Source organism: Leopardus geoffroyi, chromosome C2 (genome assembly GCF_018350155.1).
Source record: "Leopardus geoffroyi isolate Oge1 chromosome C2, O.geoffroyi_Oge1_pat1.0, whole genome shotgun sequence".
In the NCBI taxonomy this organism is placed as follows: Eukaryota; Metazoa; Chordata; class Mammalia; order Carnivora; family Felidae; genus Leopardus; species Leopardus geoffroyi.
In genome coordinates, this window is record NC_059333.1 from 76,065,303 (window position 1) to 76,083,316 (window position 18,014).

Below are 18,014 nucleotides of genomic sequence, written 5' to 3' on the forward strand. Positions count from 1 at the left end.
AGATCATAGAACATCGGAGCAGCTATGTAACCCTTTATCCCACTGTGGAAAAGTGAGAGCAGGAGGAATAGGAGATATCCAAAATTTCATGGATGGAGTAATAGTGAGGGTAAGACGTAGAGCCATTTCTCCTAATTCTTTCATCAGTGTTCTTCGAACCCTTCAGTGGCTCAGGCTTCTCCACTGGGAGGCTTGCTCATAGATCTGAGATGCAGCTGGATAAAGAATACTGCTGTCCTCACTAAATGCAGAGAGACTCCACTGTAAGTTAGTTTATCCTCTTACTTTTTAGAAAAATTATTTATTTTTTTCAGTAATCTCTACACCCAACATGGGGTTTGAACTCTTGGCCCAGAGATCGAGAGTCTTATGCTTCTCCGACTGAGCCAGCCAGGCGCCCCTATTCTCTTAATTTTGATATCCTGCTCATGGGGGTTTTAACTAGCCCGCCATGATCTGGAGGGAAAAACACCCTAAGATGGGCTTTCCAATCGCTGTGGAGTCAAACTGGTTTGTGATTAGCAGTGACTGCTGCCTATGGTCCCTAAAATCAACTCACTTCCCATTCTCTACTCCTATAAGTGAAATCAAGTAGAACAAATAAGAACTCAACAAAAGTCCACTCTACATTAACATTGAACCACAGAACACTTGCTTCCTTTCCTCTCTACCAAACACACACACACACACACACACACACACACACACGTGTGTGTGTGTGTGTATGCATGCACATGTATACATACACACACATGCACAGTCCTACGCTTGCTCTGCTGGCAGTACGTGTGCAGCAAAGTGGTAAAGAGTGTGAAAGCCGAGTTCAGGCTGCCTGGGTTCAATTCCACCTCCACCCTTGATTTGCTCTAAGACTTTGGGAAATTATTTCATCTTTCCATGCTTTTTTTCCCCCTCATCCTACAAAAAAAGCTTGGTTTGTCTCAGTTTTAAATGTAAAATTGATGTCTTTTACCTGCACTGAATAGAAGCTAATCAAGTTTCAGCATCATGGGTACCTCACTTGCACAGACCCTCTCATGGCCCTGGGAAAGGCCCTAGTAATGTGTCCACATGTTCATAAGTTTTTGTAAATTTGTAAAAATAAGAAATTTTGAGCACAATTGTTTAAGGTTGCTGGTTTTTTCCTTTGTGTCATCTCCTGTGTCAGTCGTCCCCTATGGAAGGACAGTGGAGTTATTTCTGCCATTTTTGGGATCTGGCTAAGAGGAAGTTGAGTTGGGGATGCATTTAATTTGGATTCAGTAGGATTATCATCATGTATGTTTACAGTCCCTTCCAAGTAAATCCTTGTTGCCAATACTCCAACTGCCCATTGTGCTGACTCAGTGGGGGCATGACACAGAAATGAGGGCCAGAGATTGTATTGTGCTTTGAACTTATCCCAGTAGAGGAGAAATGTACAGAAATTAGTTTGTGGAAAATTCTTTCAAATTTTACAGCTTGTATGAAATAGAAATGGAGTTTGTCTTTAAATCATATTTGACAATATACCTAAATATTTACATGGCATTAACAATTGTGAGTAGTGAAGCTGAATTAAACACTTTTTAACTATTAATGATTAAACACAAATATAAGTTAGAGGCAACATTGAATCATTTATTTTCTCTTTAAAAAATATTGCAAAATTGTTATATGAAGAAACAATGAAAGCATATACAGACAAATTATAAGGAATAGGTATTAAAGCTGTGTGTGGATGTTGTGATGATTAGGGTATTTGTAATTTTTTTTAAACGTGTAATTTGGTCTGATTTCCTATTTTTTTTAAGTTTTTTGATATATTTTAAATAAATACTTGCTTGGTAAATAATTTTACATATTCTTGAACAATGGTCCCCCAAATTGCATAAGCTTAAGGCCACACAACACTTGGCTATGTTCCTATAGTTGTTCAAGAGATTGAGGGATTAAGGAAGATGCTTTCTGGGCCTCATTGTTTCCATCTGTAAAGTGAAGATGGGATGAGATTACTCCTGAGTACCTCCAAGGATCCTTCTATCTCTGAAGTTTCATGATTCTGCCTTCTCTACACAATGACTGGTGTGCTAAGGTCCCCAGATTGCCCTGGAAAAGAACTAATCTAAGAATGATCAATCAATGTCCTTTCTAGGAATTCCTTGAGTGGAACATATGGGAGGATTGATGACATCTGGATTCTCCAGTGTCTGGTGATCTGAAGTGTATCATTCCTGGGAACTGTGCGGGTGATCAGAGAATTGCTAAAATGATTTGGCATCCTCAGGAAGTTTAGAATTCTACACACCTCTCTGGTTCATTTCATTTAGGAAAGGTATATTTGTTTTCTCATGCTGCATAACAACTTATCAAACATTTTGTGACTTAAAATAACATATTTTTACTACATTCCAGTAGGTCAGGAATCTTGGCACATCTTGGCTGGGTTTTCTGCTCAGGGTCTCACAAGATTGCAGTCACTGCTCTCATTTGGTGCTTGGAGCTCCCTTCCCAAGGTCATTCAGGTTGTTACCAGAATTCAGTTCCTTAAGGCTGTAGGACTGAGGCCCCATCTTTTTGCTGGCTGTCAGTCTTCTCAGTTTTTGCAGGCTGTCCTCCGAACAGTACTACCGGGGGGGGGGGCACCTGGGTGGCTCAGTCGGTTAAACGGCCGACTTCAGCTCAGGTCATGATTTCATGGTTCATGAGTTTGAGCCCTGCATCGGGCTCTGTGCTGACATCTCAGAGCCTGGAAGTTGCTTCAGATTCTGTCTCCCTCTCTCTACCCCTCCCCAGCTTGCACTCTCTCTTTCTCAAAAATAAATAAACATTGAAAAATTAAAAAAAAAAAGAACAAATCTACGTGGCTATCTCCATAGGCAGGTCTCAGTATGGCAGTGTGCTTCTTCAAGACCAACAGGAAATTCTCTTTCCTGCTAAGGAGGAATCTTATACAACATAATATAATCCAAGAAGTGACTATCCGTCCTATTCAAAGTCCTACTCTTGCTCAAGGGGAGTGAATTATATATTAGGGGGTTGGGGAAGCCATCTTAGAATTCTGCCTACCATAGAAAGGAAAAGGCAATATTTTTTAGTTCCAACCATGTACTTCTTTCCTTATGTTCTTTTATTGCTCAGAATAATTCTGTGAGACAGATATGATTATCCCATTTTTCATGATCAAGATAGTAAGACTTGAGAAATCAAGTAACTTTCCCAGACTTAAAGAGACAGAGTGTGGATTTGAATCCAGGTCTATCTGACTTGAAAGCCTGAGATCCTTGCAACATACCCCATGGCCTCAGGAATTATTTGCCTGTCTGCACAGAAGAGCATTTCATGGCCTCTCTGAGCACCTCAGCCACATGGAACATACAACCATCTCATCATGTGCCCTGCTCTTCCTAGGGGCCAGGAATTCATATATACAGGGCATGTGTATGAATTAATTAATACAGTGCATAAGGCACAGTTTAAATGTTAACCATGCTCCCCCCCCTCTAAAGTTTTAAGTTGTCCAATTTACACTTTTCAATTTAATGTAGCAAATCTTTCTTGAGCTTTCCATGTGAAAAGTAGCTGGGGGCATAAAAATAAATCAGAAACATGTTCTGATCAATGGTTTTCATAAAGACCATCATGGCAGAATATATGGAGCACAGAATACAGCTGGGGGGCCCAAGCTCAAGTGCCTTCATTTACCAGTCACTTCAACTTTTTAATCCGCAGTTTTTCCTCTATATAATTGTCTTATAAAGACACTTAGGAGGATCAGATGGAATGATTTATAAGACAATATATTGTTAATTGAAAATTATTGCTACTCAGGTCTTATAGAGTAATACATACAGACTATTCAAGGGAAGCATGAGTCTCCTGGACTGGGGGGATTTGGGAGGCTCCTTGGATGAGACTGAATTTAGGATGGGCCCTGTTTATATGTCTCAAGACCCTTTGAAGAAAATAAGGCGTATGTAGAATGGGGAAAATACTTACCATTTAATTTCACCATATTTATGGGACTATCTCTGGATGTTGAGTCATTTCCATCGTATTGGAAACCTGTGTTTTATATGCAGCCCTGACCCATTTAATTACTTAAAATTCACTGGGTGCCTCACTGTAATTATAGTGATGATCACTTAAGTGACTTTCAGTTTGAGGACCCCCACACACAACATTTTTAAGCACAGTTTTTTAAAATTTCCAAGCTCAAATTATTTTTCAAAGAAGAGAGGTTTAGGGGCACCAGGGTGGCTCAGTCAGTTAAGCGTTTGATTTTGGCTCAGGTCATGATCTCGCAGTTCATGGGTTCGAGCCCCACATCGGGTTCTGTGCTGACAGCTCAGAGCCTGGAGCCGGTTTCGGATTCTATGTCTCCACCTCTCTCTACCTTTCCCCCACTCACGCTTTGTCTCTCTCTGTCTCAAAAATAAATAAACATTAAAATTTTTTTTTTCAAAGAAGAGGGGTTTAAAATCATTTCCTTCTCAGTATCTTGCCTTGAATAACACAAATAATAGTAGAACTGATACCTACCCAAGTAAGACAACATATTAATGTAAAAGCAAAGGAAAAGAAATGGGTAAACAAACAAACAAACAAACCAACGAACACAGAATTGGTTTTGTTTTGTTCTGTTTAAGCACAACACTGGAGGTTTTCTCTATATATATTCCTCCCTGGCCGTATTAGGAAGGGCTTCTTGGAGGAAGTGGTTTGGAAGAAGTGGGTACTGTGATCTGAATGGGCAGAAAGGAGAGGCTGCTCAGGTCAGGGGGACTAACACAAGCAAGGTTGTTGTGCATTGGGAGGAGGATGCTGTCTGGCAAGGAGAAAAGGGTAATGGGTCTTATCTGAACAGGGTACTGTGGGCAAAAGATACCTCAGTGCTTTATAGGTTGAAGCACTTTATCCGTCATCCCATAACAACCAGAGCAGGAAAGCAGCGGGTATGTGCTCATCCTGCTCTTACACGTAAGGCAATGGACGCACAGAGATGTCTTGTGCCTGACAGGAGAGCAGGGCTGTTTGTCTTGTTCATGGCTTTACTCCCAGTGCCTCGCACAGTGCTTGTCCCCAGGTGGTCAGAAAATGTTCGTTGATTGAATGAGTGATAAAGTATAGAAAAATGGAGGTAAGGAGGTCAAGAGGAATCTATTGTAATAATGAAAATGTGTTTTCTGATGTCACATTGATCTTTGCGGGATGCTATGATAGACTCCTAAGGATTAAACTTTCCCCTGGTGGGGCACCTGGGTGACTCAGTCAGTTAAGCGTCTGATTCTTGGTTTTGGCTCAGGTCATGATCTCATGGTTTTGTGAGTTTGTGCCCCACACTGGGCTCTGTGCTGACAGCTCAGAGCCTGCTTGGGATTCTCTCTCTTCCCCTCTCTGTCACTCCCCTGCTCTTGCTGTCTCTGTCTCTCTCAAAAATAAATAAACTTTAAAAAAAATTACACTTTTTCCTCTGGCAATTTCTTACCGCTAATAGCATGCCTTTTCTCTGTGATACCCCATAAAGATGGGAATCCTGACTCTTTGCTTGTTTATATTGCATTTTGTCATTTTTTTTTTCATTAGAAAGGCCATTCTTAAAGTTCCATAAAAAATCCACGAAAGATGGGGTGACTGGGTGGCTCAGTCAGTTAAGTGCCTGCCTCTTGAATTCTGCTCAGGTCATGATCCCACAGTTCGTGAGTTCAAGCACCACATCAGGCTCTGCACTGTCAATGCGTTGCCTGCTTGGGATTCTCTCCCTCCCTTTCTCTCTCTGCCCCTCCCCCTCATGTGTTTGCTGTCTCTCTCTCTCTCTCTCTCTCTCTCTCTCAGGATAAATAAATATTTAAAAAAATCCATGAAAGAGATACCAGTGTTCTCAGTGAAATTTAAACACTGCATGTTGAGTAGATTACTGAATGCTTCCACTGCTGTGGACCACATGGGCTCCCCTCACATACCATGCATTCTCATGCTGGTTTGTCCAGGAAGTTCCCCTCCTCTTCTTCCACACTATCACCTGTTCATCCATGTCCTGTTTCTCCTTTAAAAATAACCTATATTGGGGAAAGGACTTTCTTGTTATACTTTTAAAACTTGCTCATTATGGAAAATGTAGAAAATACAGAAAAATAGGAAGACAAAACATAAATTTTTCATAGAGTTACCAAATAGAGATTAGTACTGTTGATATTTGCTGTTGGCACATCTATTTACAGAAGTTTATTTTTCCTGTATACGCATCTATATAATAATCGAGGCACGTATTTCCTATATGTAAACTCACATATAAATTCTCATGCATAGATAATATACGTGCAATATGCAATTTTACGTAAAACAGAGACGTATGAATTATAGTTTTGCATTTCACATTTTCACAAAGTGTATTACATTTCCTTTTTTATTTGATTTGGTAATATGATTTTTAAAGATTGTTTCTTTGTGTATATAACATGCTTTTTAACTCTTAATTTTTGTTTAGATATTTAGGTTGTTACCTTTTCACAACATCTCTCACATGTTTCAAATTGTCTTGTCTTGTAAAGTGGTTGAACCCACCTTACCTCCTATCTACTGAGCATGCCTCACTGTGCCTGGCCAATTCTGGTCTTGCCTTTTGAAAACGTGATCTAAGAGTTCATTTTAAATTGTAGTAAGAATGTGTCTTTTTTTTTTAAGTTTATTTTTATTTATTTTGAGAGAGAGATAGAGGAGGGCAAGGGCAGGGAGGGGCAGAGAGAGAGGAAGAAACAGAATCCCAAGCAGGTTCCATGCTGTCAACACAAAGCTCAATGTGTGGTTCGAACTCACAAACCATGAGATCGTGACCTGAGCTGAAATCCAGAGCTGTACGCTTAACCAACTGAGTCACCCAGGTGACCCAGGAATGTGTCTTATTTTTAAGGCTTGGCTTTACTGTCACCTCTTTTTCCATCTGAAGTTTCCCACAGCACTTTGAACAAGATCGTATTTTTTTATTCTGTAGCATGGTTATCAGTTAAGTTTTGTTATCTCCATTAGACTCTCAACTACTTGAAGGCAAAGATAATTATTCATTTTTGTGTCTTTGCTAGCACTTAGGGCAGGGTTTGGAGCATAACAGGTTTCAATAAACATTGAAAGTTGGCTGCTGAAATAAGTCCTTTGAGGAATGGGAATGAACAGGGAGAGAGCACAGGCAGGCAGAAGTGATCTCAGTGGTGCTGTTGGGTGGGTGCTGATGGAGGCCTGCATGAGGAGCTAGCAGTGAGAGTAGAAAGGAGACAATAAAGAGACAATGTGGGGGTAACATTGAGTGAAGCGTGGCTGTGTGCAGATGTGTGGGCACTGAGCTCAGGGTATGTGAAGAAGACAGACAGTCAGACAGAATGCCAGCGCTCCTATTTAATGACCAGGTGGAGGTTAAGGCTATTACCTGATAGTTGATGGGGCAAGTTAGTTGATGGAGCCAGTTTGACACATCAAGTCTAATGCTTCACCCACATTTCTTGATAATAAAAAGAGTAGTCTAAGTTATACTTTATAATAATGATATATTGAAATTCACATATATAAATAATTTATAGCCTTTATGAAGTAAAAAAAATTTCTGAAGTCATTTTTTTAATGAGTAGAGTTGGCATTGGCTAAGGCTCAGGCTAACCTGTTTAGAGGTGACAGAGATGTTAAAATTAAGAAAGGGAGGTGTTAAGACCAGAGCACATTCAGGTGAGAGAGGAGAGGTCTCAGGAGGTTGTGATAGTCTATCAGTGGAGATTTTCAAGAATCACCTGTCACATGATGAAGAGTTGGACAATTTGGACTTCCAACCCCAGGATTCTGTGATTCTATCAGAACTATTTTCTATTCAGCAGGTTATATATTCTGAACTGATTTGTCACATTTCCCTTGTCATTTTTTATCCTAAGAAGTAGAATAACGGTGTGAAGACATAAAGACAGCATCTTGATTTTCATCGCTTTTCTAGACATATTCACATTAGAAATACAGATATAAACCTGTGGTATATACCTTTAAAATTCTCCTTCCCACTTTTTCTTTTAATATAGTTTTACCAACAGGGAATAAAGCTATTTTGCTTCTCCCCTTTAGCTAAGATCTAATCAGCTCCTTTCTATTTTGACTTCTAAGAAAATCAACCTGCTACAAACCTTGAATTGAAGTGTTTCACCTTACCGCTTACAAGTGCCACCAGCTTCTCTATTCAGGCCCCAGCTTCTCCGTAAGTCTGAGGTTCATTGTGGCTGGTAAAGGCAGCATTTGCTTTTGTTAGAGCGATCCAAGTAATTTCTCCATCCAGATCTCCTTTGTGCTGGAGTTCTCAAGATAACTCATATGTCATCATCCATTCCTGTGCTCCTTCGGCTTACAGGGTTTCTTCCAAGTAATATTTGGTGCTTGGGGAAAACAGTTTGACTCCACTGTGGCTTGGGGCTTACAGGCAACCTCAAATATCTCTTGAAATAAAGAAGTGTTCAGTGGAATTTAGAAATTATTGATATTGGGCACAGACCTAACTGTTCGAAAAACTCAGAAATTCACCTAGCAAATTCAGATGCCCCCATATACTGGTTATGGTATAGAAGCAGATTTCTTGATTCTGTATCGATATGCATCTTGTCTTTCCTTACCTGTACTCACTAAGACTCATCCAGCACTAACCTCCTGATAGTATTTTCTATTAAAAGATAGCATTTAGTAAAATGCTTTCCTTCTTTCCTCCTTTCATCTGGAGCCAAATACATAACCTTACACATAACAGGACCTAAATAAATGAATCGAATACCTTCTAGCCAACTTGTGTATTACTCTGAGAAATATTTGTATATTTTACAGGGGCGCCTGGGTGGCGCAGTCGGTTAAGCGTCCGACTTCAGCCAGGTCACGATCTCGCGGTCCGTGAGTTCGAGCCCCGCATCAGGCTCTGGGCTGATGGCTCAGAGCCTGGAGCCTGTTTCCGATTCTGTGTCTCCCTCTCTCTCTGCCCCTCCCCCGTTCATGCTCTGTCTCTCTCTGTCCCAAAAATAAATAAACGTTGAAAAAAAAAATTAAAAAAAAAAAAAAAGTAACTATTTAGAACGTGGAAATCGGAAACCAAATCAAAGGGTGGAGTGGAAATTGTTTCAGGCATTTCGTTTCAAGGAAGGTTCTAGTTCTTTTTTTCTTAAATTTTTAATAATGGTGAAAAACACATAACATTAAATTTATCATCTTTACCATTTTTTATTTATATATTTTTAAATTTTATTTTAGAAAGAGAGAGTGTGTGAGCCAGGGAGGGGCAGAGGGAGAAGGAGAGAGAGAATCTTAAACAGGTTCCATGCTCAGCACAGAGCCCAACACGGTGGGGGGGATCATGACCTGAGCCAAAATCAAGAGTTGGACGCTTGACCCACTGAACCACCCAGGTGCCCCTACCATTAAAAAAAAAAAAAGAAATTGACGTCTATTTTGTTTTGAGAGAGAGAGAGAGAGAGAGAGAGAGACAGAAGGGGAGGGGCAGAGAAAGAGGGAGACACAGAATCCAAAGCAGGCTTCAGGCTGCAAGCTGTGAGCACAGAGCCAGATGCAGGGCTTGAACTCACGAACTTCGAGATCAGGACCTGACTGAGCCACCCAGGCGCCCCGCCCCGATCACTTTAAATGTTCCATGCAGTAGTGTTAAGTACTTTATATTGTGCAAGGGAACTCTGGAACTTTTCCAACTTGCAAAACTAAAACTCTATACCTACTGAACAACTGCTCATTCCTCTTCTCCAAGCCCCTGCAAATCACCATTCTCCTTTCCATTTCTCTGAATTGGATTACTCTAGGTGCTTCATATGAGAGGAATCATTCAGTGTTGGCCATTTTGTGACTGGCTTGTTTCAGTTGGCATAATCTCTTTAATCTTCATCCATGTTGTAGCATGTGACAGAATTTCCTTCCAGGCTCAATAATATCTCAGTATATGCATATACCACACTTTGTCTATTCATTCATTCTTTGATGGACATTTGGGTTGCTTCCATCTTTTGGCCGTTGTTAATATATGAACATGGATGTGCAAACCAAGGCCTGATTTTCAAAGTAATTATCCTACCTCCCCAAACGAACTTATCTTAAAATTCCTAGGGCTATTTAACAAAAATAGCATAGTGGCAGCTGAGATAATTTTATTACCCTGGAAAATCTGTATGTGGCTTTGAAGGAGCCATCTGGAATATCTGTACCTAGGGATATTTATTTGTTTACTTGTTGCAAAGAGTATCTAAAATGCTTTTCACCTCCTTTTTTTCTCCTTCATGGTATTTCTGGCACAATGCACTAGTAGTATTTTTTCAGAATGGCATTAACAGATATCTTTTTGGGGCACCTGGGTGGCTCAGTCAGTTAGGTGTCCGACTCTTGGTTTCGGCTCAAGTCATGATCTCATGGTTTTGTGAGTTCGAGCCCGGCATCGGGCTCTATGCTGGGTGTCGTAGAGCCTGCTTGGGAATCTCTATCTCCCTCTCTCTTTGCCCCTCCCTCACTCACACTGTCTCAACCTCTCTCAAAAATAAACTCCAAAAAATTTTTAAAAAACCAGTATCTTCTTAAATCTATAAATATTCATATCGATCTTAACTCATTTATTAAGATCCACAAACACCAAAGTGTAGGCCATTTTGTGACTGGCTTATTTCACTTGGTATAATCTCCCTAAGCCCGTGTTTTATGATTTACAGTGATTAGTCTGTGTGAGGACTGCTACAAATAAGAGTCAGATGTCTTAGGCTTCACCAAGAGGTGAGCCTGACGTCGGCCTCTTCTCGCATTTCCTTCAGTAAACTTGGATATTTCAGTCCAATGTCCATTTGTGAAGTCTTAAAAAAAAAAAAGGAGGAAGATGCGTTGTTCTAGGTGTTTGGAGTTAGGTAAGCTAAGCATACTTCCTACCCTAAAGGAATTCATGGTCTAGTTGGGAAAACCACCATGTATCAGTGTATAAAGGAAAGTGTATTAAAATGATCCAGGTGGCTTGAAGGAGGACTAATAAATGGAGAAATAAAATCCGGGCAAGTGTCAAGGAGGAGGTTACATCTGAATTAGGACAAATACAGGAGATGTAATTCCTGGTGGAGGGAGTAGCCCAGGCAGAGACATGGAGGTTTAAAGGCATACGAAATGTTTAAGTGAACAGCTTCAGATTCTTTATCTAATATTAAGTTGCTGCAAGACTTTATTCCTGAAGTCTGTTCTTATTTTTCCCATGAGTCTGTAAAATATACAAGTACTGGCTAAAAGTTTTTCTTCCCCCATTTGACCGTTTCAGACTCTGACATTGTCACCAGGTTGGGGAAGTATGGGATTGTGCCCACATTCCGAGTTCCTTCTTCCATCTCCTGGAGCACTGTTCAATTACGAGAACAAAAGAGGAGATTCACTGACAAATTTTAGGTCCTTTACATGTTGCTAACATCCCAAGTAATGTTTTTTCTTTTTCTTTCTTTCTTTTTTTTTTATTCCTGATACTCTGATATTTTGCAATTTTAAAAGAGAACTCTCTTTGTGTTCGAATTATTTGTTTAGAACTCAGAAGTGTAAAAGTCAAACATCATTATCAGAGAGGTTGTTTTCATAGTAATTTGTTCCTCTTATTTTCATACATGTGAACTTTTATTCTCCTTTATTTCATACCCCCACTGCTTCCTTCCTTCCAACACACATTTAATTAGAACTCCTTCTTCTAAATGAGGAAATTAGATTCCCTGTCTTCTAGGAAATCATAATCTAGTACAGGAGGTACGACATGACTAAGATACTTATCAATATAATGCAAGGCAGAAAGCTGTCTTCACTGTGAGAATGCCAGGAAGAGCCCTCAACATTCCAAAGTGTGTGTGTGTGTGTGTGTGTGTGTGTGTGTGTGTGTAGTGTAGACAGGAGTCCTTTTAGAAGTTCACCAGAGGAGTTGTAGCAAGGATCTGGAGGGGATTGAATAAGGAAAGCATTTTCCACCTGACCCAGCTTTATATAGTATTAACATCTTTTTTTTGGAGGTAGGGGGTTGGAAAAGCACAGATAAGGTTCTAAGACTTTCTTTGTGGTTAGACAGCTGAGTGCCTTAGGTTTACACTCTGATCTAAAAAAATATAAAATTAGTGGGCATATTTTTCAGGTGGCATCAGGCATGAGAAAAAGCTGTGTCCCCCATATCTGCTACTCTGCAGGTGGCTGCATTAAGTGGTCTTTCTCTCCGAAGGACTCACTCTGCCTCTTCTGGCTGAGTCCTAGTTACACCGAGGCTCTGTTAAGACTGTACCAACGAGTACAGTTTAAGAGCTGCTCAGTATCTCCTCTTCATTTTTTTTTTCTCAATGTAGTGCTTATACCTTTTTTTCACAAGCACATACTATGGAGGCATCAATGAAATGATCTGAAAACCACTATACTGTTACTCAGATTTCTTTCCCAAATGAAGGAAATGTCCACCCTATTGATTAGAATTAACCTTGGATTTTGTTTTCTTTTTCCATCCAGATAACCCAAATTATAGATTGAAATTCCCATGCTTATTTAAAATATCATTTGTGTTTTTGTGTTTTTGACACCTAGAGACGGTTATGCACTACCACATTTTAATGCAGAAATGTTAACACTTACCCACGCCTACTCTTGTAACTCTCTACAAATGTTACTGGAAAATTCAAGGTGATCACATCAAAATAAAAATAGCTACCATTTATTTAACATAATAAATGGCATGAACCATGCCAAGTAATTAATGTATTTTCTCACTTATTATTCAAAATAATATTAGTTTTTTTATTCCCATTTCTAAGATGACTACCAGACTAAAAGTAATTAACCTAAGGTCCTGTAACTATTTAAATAATTTAAATTTAAAATCAGGATTCTGATTATAAGTCAAACTCTCTCTTATTCCTGAGACATTTGCTTCTTTTGAATCCTAATACTTCTTATGTAAGTGTTTCTCTTTCAAATAAAGCTAAAGATAAAAGTAAATGTGTATACTGTCTTTCCAGCTCTTAATATAATTACTGGGGTGTTACCATCTTTCCTTTGTATTACACTTTTTATCTTCCACAATTCTTAAATAATTTAGGATGTTAACAAGGAATATTACTATGTATTCCATCCTATGAAATGGGACCATCTCGGGGGTAAAATGGAATATCCATTTGAGTAGCTACAAAGATCTCTAAGTTTGAAGTCTAATATATTTTCAGTTGTCTTAGTCCATTTGCGATGATATAACACGAATACCATAGCTCATAACTGGGTAGCTTATAAAGAATAAAAATTTACTTCTTACAGTTCTGGAGGCTGAGAAGTCCAAATTCAAGGTGCCAGCACATTCGATGTCTGGTGAGCGCCTGGTGTCTGATTCATAGTGGTGCCTTCTAACTATAACCTCACGTGGCAGAAGGAAGGAATTAGGAAGCCCTCTGGTGTGTCTTTTAGAATCAGCACCCAAAGTCCCCAACCCCAAACACCACCACATTGGGCATTAGGTTTCAACATACCAATTTTGGCGGGGACACAAACTTTCAGATCATAGCACCTCTGTAGCTTCCTGACTTATCTTTTATTTTATGTTTTTATTTGTTCACTTTTAGATGAACAAAGAAGAGAATCTATTGCTTTTTCCTCAGAAGAAGATATTTTCCAAACAGACTATGGAGGGTACCAGTCTACCACTTTCTTTTATAGACGAGACGTTTATAGAAAGATGTCTTTCTTTTATAGACAAGAGGACTGGGGCCCAGAAAGGGGAAGAAAAGCCCAGGGTCTTAGGGCAGGTTAATGATAGAAGCCATACTAAATCCTGTGTCTTTTTCATATGTGACTTTGGAAAAGCCTGCGATGTTTTTGCCTGCTTTTACACTTATGTGGCCACCAAGACTTTTCAATAACATTTGGTCAGAGTATGTGTAACATGTCCAAACTTAGTCTCTTAGAGCTTTGTCTCATGTGCTTTTTTTTTTTTAAGTTCCAAACGCACTGCACGTTTGTACCTTAATGACACCCTCTGGCTCCAAAGCCCTGTGTCATGTGCTTTTTATGCTAATTTATATCCATGTAAGAAAGTAGTAAGACACTTCCATCCTCATATAATTTCTACATATTGAATTTTAGTTTAATGTGAATTAATTTTAATGTAATGAATTGAATCTGATCACCACTAATTCTCTTGTACCACATTTATCCCAATTGCTTTTGTTAAAAGATGCAATAGTATAGAACTTTATTAGTTAAACTGTATTGCAGTCACTTTTAAAGACTTTTCACAGCTTTCTGCTGCTTTGGAGATGAAGCACAAATTCCATAGCAATATATTCTGTTCTCCAGCAATGTGTCACTGAACTTTCTTTAGAAACTGATTTCTACAATATGTCTCCACATATCTGAATCTTTGAACCAATGAACTACGAACCAACACTCTTCAAGTGCTGTTCATTCAGTTATTGTTCTGTTTGGTCAGTTTAGTTTTTTTTTTTTTTTTTTTAAATGTCTATTCATTTTTGAAAGACAGAAGAGAGACAGAGCACAAGCAGGGGTGGAACAGAGAGAGAAAGGGACACAGAATCCAAAACAGGCTCCAGGCTGTGAGCTGTCAGCACAGAGCCCCACGCGGGGCTCGAACTCACAGACTGTGAGATCATGACCTGAGCAGAAGTCAGACACTTAACTGCTGAGCCACCCAGGTGCCCCTGATCAGTTAAGTTTTGTTAATCATGAGTTTGGCACATGAGCTCTAATAGTGGACAAGATACACTGGGTCCCTGGGCTAGAGGACTTTACAGCCTAACGTAGTTGTGATGTTAGACACCTTCATGCTTTTCTCTTTTCTCTGTTTGGAAGGCCTTTTTTGGCCCGCTTTCTGGGAGGCCACATCCCACTTATCCTTGAGTGGGAATTTCTCCCATTATTCTTCCTGACAAAACCTTGAAGGTCTCTTCCAGTTGGGAAGAGTGGGGTTCATCTCAGCACAGAGTTTGCCTCTCATTGGTACGTGTTTCATTCTGTCAGCACATAGGATGCCCGATTCATCCACTAGACAGTAAGTTCTCTGAGGGAATAAACAATGTTTTATTTTCTCTGTGTCTCCCACGTGCTGAGCAGTTTGGCTTGTGGTTAAATGCCCAGTGACTGAGGGACGGAGGGATAGATAAAATGTGTGGTAGAAAAAAATAGAGGTGCAGATAGATGTAGAAAGAAACAAAAATACATACTTTGGTACTCCTACCAAATCTTCACATTGGCAACAGTTCACATTTCAGCCCTTCCCTAGTGCTCTCCTCACCTTAGCATTGAAAGTTACGTATACAGGAGCCGCCAGGTGGCTTAGTTGGTTGAGCGTCCAACTTTGGGTCAGGTCATGATCTCAAGGTTCATGGTTTGAGCCCTGTGTCCGGCTCTGCTGACAGCTCAGAGCCTGGAGCCTGCTTCGGATTCTGTGTCTTTCTCTCTCTTTGCCCCTCCCCCACTCATTCTCTCTCTGTCTCTCTCTCTCTCTCACTCTCATAAGTAAATGAACATTAAAAAATGTTTTGTTTTAAATGATTTTGATTTGGGGCACCTGGGTGGCTCAGTGGGTTAAGGGTCTGACTTTGGCTCAGGTCATGATCTCACGGTTTGTGGGTTTGAGCCCCGTGTCAGGCACTCTGTGCTGACAGCTCAGAGCCTGGAGCCTGCTTTGGATTTTGTGTCTCCCTCTCTCTCTGCACCTCCCCCACTCACGCTCATGCTCTGTCTCTCTCTCTCTCAAAAATAAATAAATATTAAATTTTTTTTTTTTTAAGTTACACATACAGGAGTCTCCCGGGTGGCTCAGTCGGTGAGTGTCCAACTTTGGGTCAGGTCATGATCTCATGGTTCGTGGGTTCGAGCCCCGCATCAGCTCTGTGCTGACAACTCAGAACCTGGAGACTGCTTCGGATTCTGTGTCTCCCTCTCTCTCTGCCCATCCCCTGCTTGTGTTCTCTCTCTCTTTCATAAATAAGTAAATAAACATTTCAAAAAAGTTACATATACATAAATTTATACACAAAATAGACACACAAATATATAAATACACACACACACACACATAGGCACATACACTGGAAGTGACCTGTTATAGAGAACAAAGACAGCCATTTACAGGCTCTCCTGACATGTGTGTGAGTCAAATTACGTATGTCTAAGACATAGGCAAATTCATGTCTTCACCGATTTCCCCTAAGCTATCATTGTTTTTAAAGAAGACTTGCAGGCTAATGAACGCTCCAACAATGATTTGCAAATTTTGCATTTAATCTAATCTTTGACTCCAAAGAAGCACAAGGGGTGAACTAAGTAAGGACGTTACTTATGTGACTATCAGATGCTACAGCATCCAATACATATATTAAAGGCAATGCCTGCCATGAAATTACCTGGCAGAGGAGATCCTGAGGCAAGGTTAGTGTCCTGCCTTTCAGCTCACATGTGTTCTTGGCATGTGCTGCACCAGGTGTTTTGCAAGCAGTACTACCTGGGGAAGAAAATTCTCATTAGCATCACAAAGAATTCTGCATTTTGATGATACTTGTAGGATTATGAAGAGTACCATAAGTCTTTTATCCTATGCAGTAAACCAGTAAGAGAATTCCTATGGTGCTAAGGAATCCTGTTTTGTTTGAAAAATAGAACTTGGATGAAGAGGATGAGAGGAAGTGGGTGGTGAGACCACAGAGAAGAAAATTCCTACCTTATATGCTAATTGGGGGCTACTGGGGGAAACTGTTAGCACTCCTTATTGAAGATTTTATAAATCTTTTGATCTTACCCAACAGGTAAGTTTAAATGGGGGGAGGGTCCGGAAAGTTCCAAAGAAGGAAATAAAGAATTTCAAAGTAAGATCACAAGTGGAGCGCAAATGCCATCATTAATTGTGAATATAACCGTGGCCCACACCCTCAGCAGCCCAATCTCTGCATATGCCTATGTAAATCAGGCATATGATAATAATAATAAATAACTTACTGAGTAGTTGTGAGGATTGAGTGGGAAGTATGATATACATATCTCTTTTTATTTGCTTGTCTTTTTTAAAAGAAACCTAAAATCTGTTCTTCAGGTGAAAAATTAAATCTTCTACTGGGGAGACCATTGATCTTAGAATCGGGAAGCCTAAACTGGATTTCAGGCTAAACCTTCGGTAGCTATGTGACCTAAGCTATGCTACGTCTTTCTCAGTCTTCAATTTCATAATCTTTCAAATGAGGTCATTGGTCTGGATGATTCTTAGGGTCCCTTCCATTCCAGTTCTTATGTTCAGTGATTGTATATAAATCTTTGTAATGAAAGTCTACTATTTTCATGTTCCAAATGGTCTTAAGGGACAAAAGGTTAAGCTGTTTGCCCGGGCTCTCTCAGTAAGCTAACAGCAGTTATACATTAAAATGCAAACCCCCAGAATTTAGTGACTTGATTACTGCATTAAGTTGCTTTTTTAGATACATACTTATATAGTGGCTCCCTAAGACTGAATACTCTGAAAAGAAAATCAGAGGTCGGTATTTTATGGATACTGCCAGTAGAATTCTTTTAAGTCTTACACTATTTTACTGGCTCTAGAAGAATTGGTTAGTGAAGCCATACACACTTTAATTACACAGATTATGCAACAGGGGGCTCTCCAACAAAGAAGAAAATTAGCAAGACACACATTTAGGCCTGATTCTGCTCCGAAAGCAGAGTCAGTCTTGCTCACAATTTTCAAGGCAGTAGAAGTGAGATGCTGTGCTATTATAGGGCTCAGCTAGGAGTATAAACTGAGGGGGGATGTCAGTATTGAGGATTATTTTCTGATTGCAGGACAGCAGTGTGATATTGGATGGTTAGTGCTCTGCCCACAAAGGCAGCCATACCACAAATCATGGTAAGGCATTCTGAGCAAGTTCAGACCTGCCAGCATCCTCTGTGGTGAATTTTTGGACTGAGCAATAACGGAAGGATAGAGAGAGAAAGCTTTGCTCTATGGATGAGAGCTCCACGTGAGAGCTAGAAAGGGTGAATAG

General features: G+C 39.9%; 1 protein-coding gene across 2 annotated transcripts in view; it reads left to right on the top strand.

Moving 5' to 3' along the window:
* Positions 1–18,014, top strand: part of FGF12 (fibroblast growth factor 12) — a 567,564-nt gene that overhangs the window by 265,993 nt on the left and 283,557 nt on the right. The gene's annotated exons all lie outside the window — the stretch shown is intronic.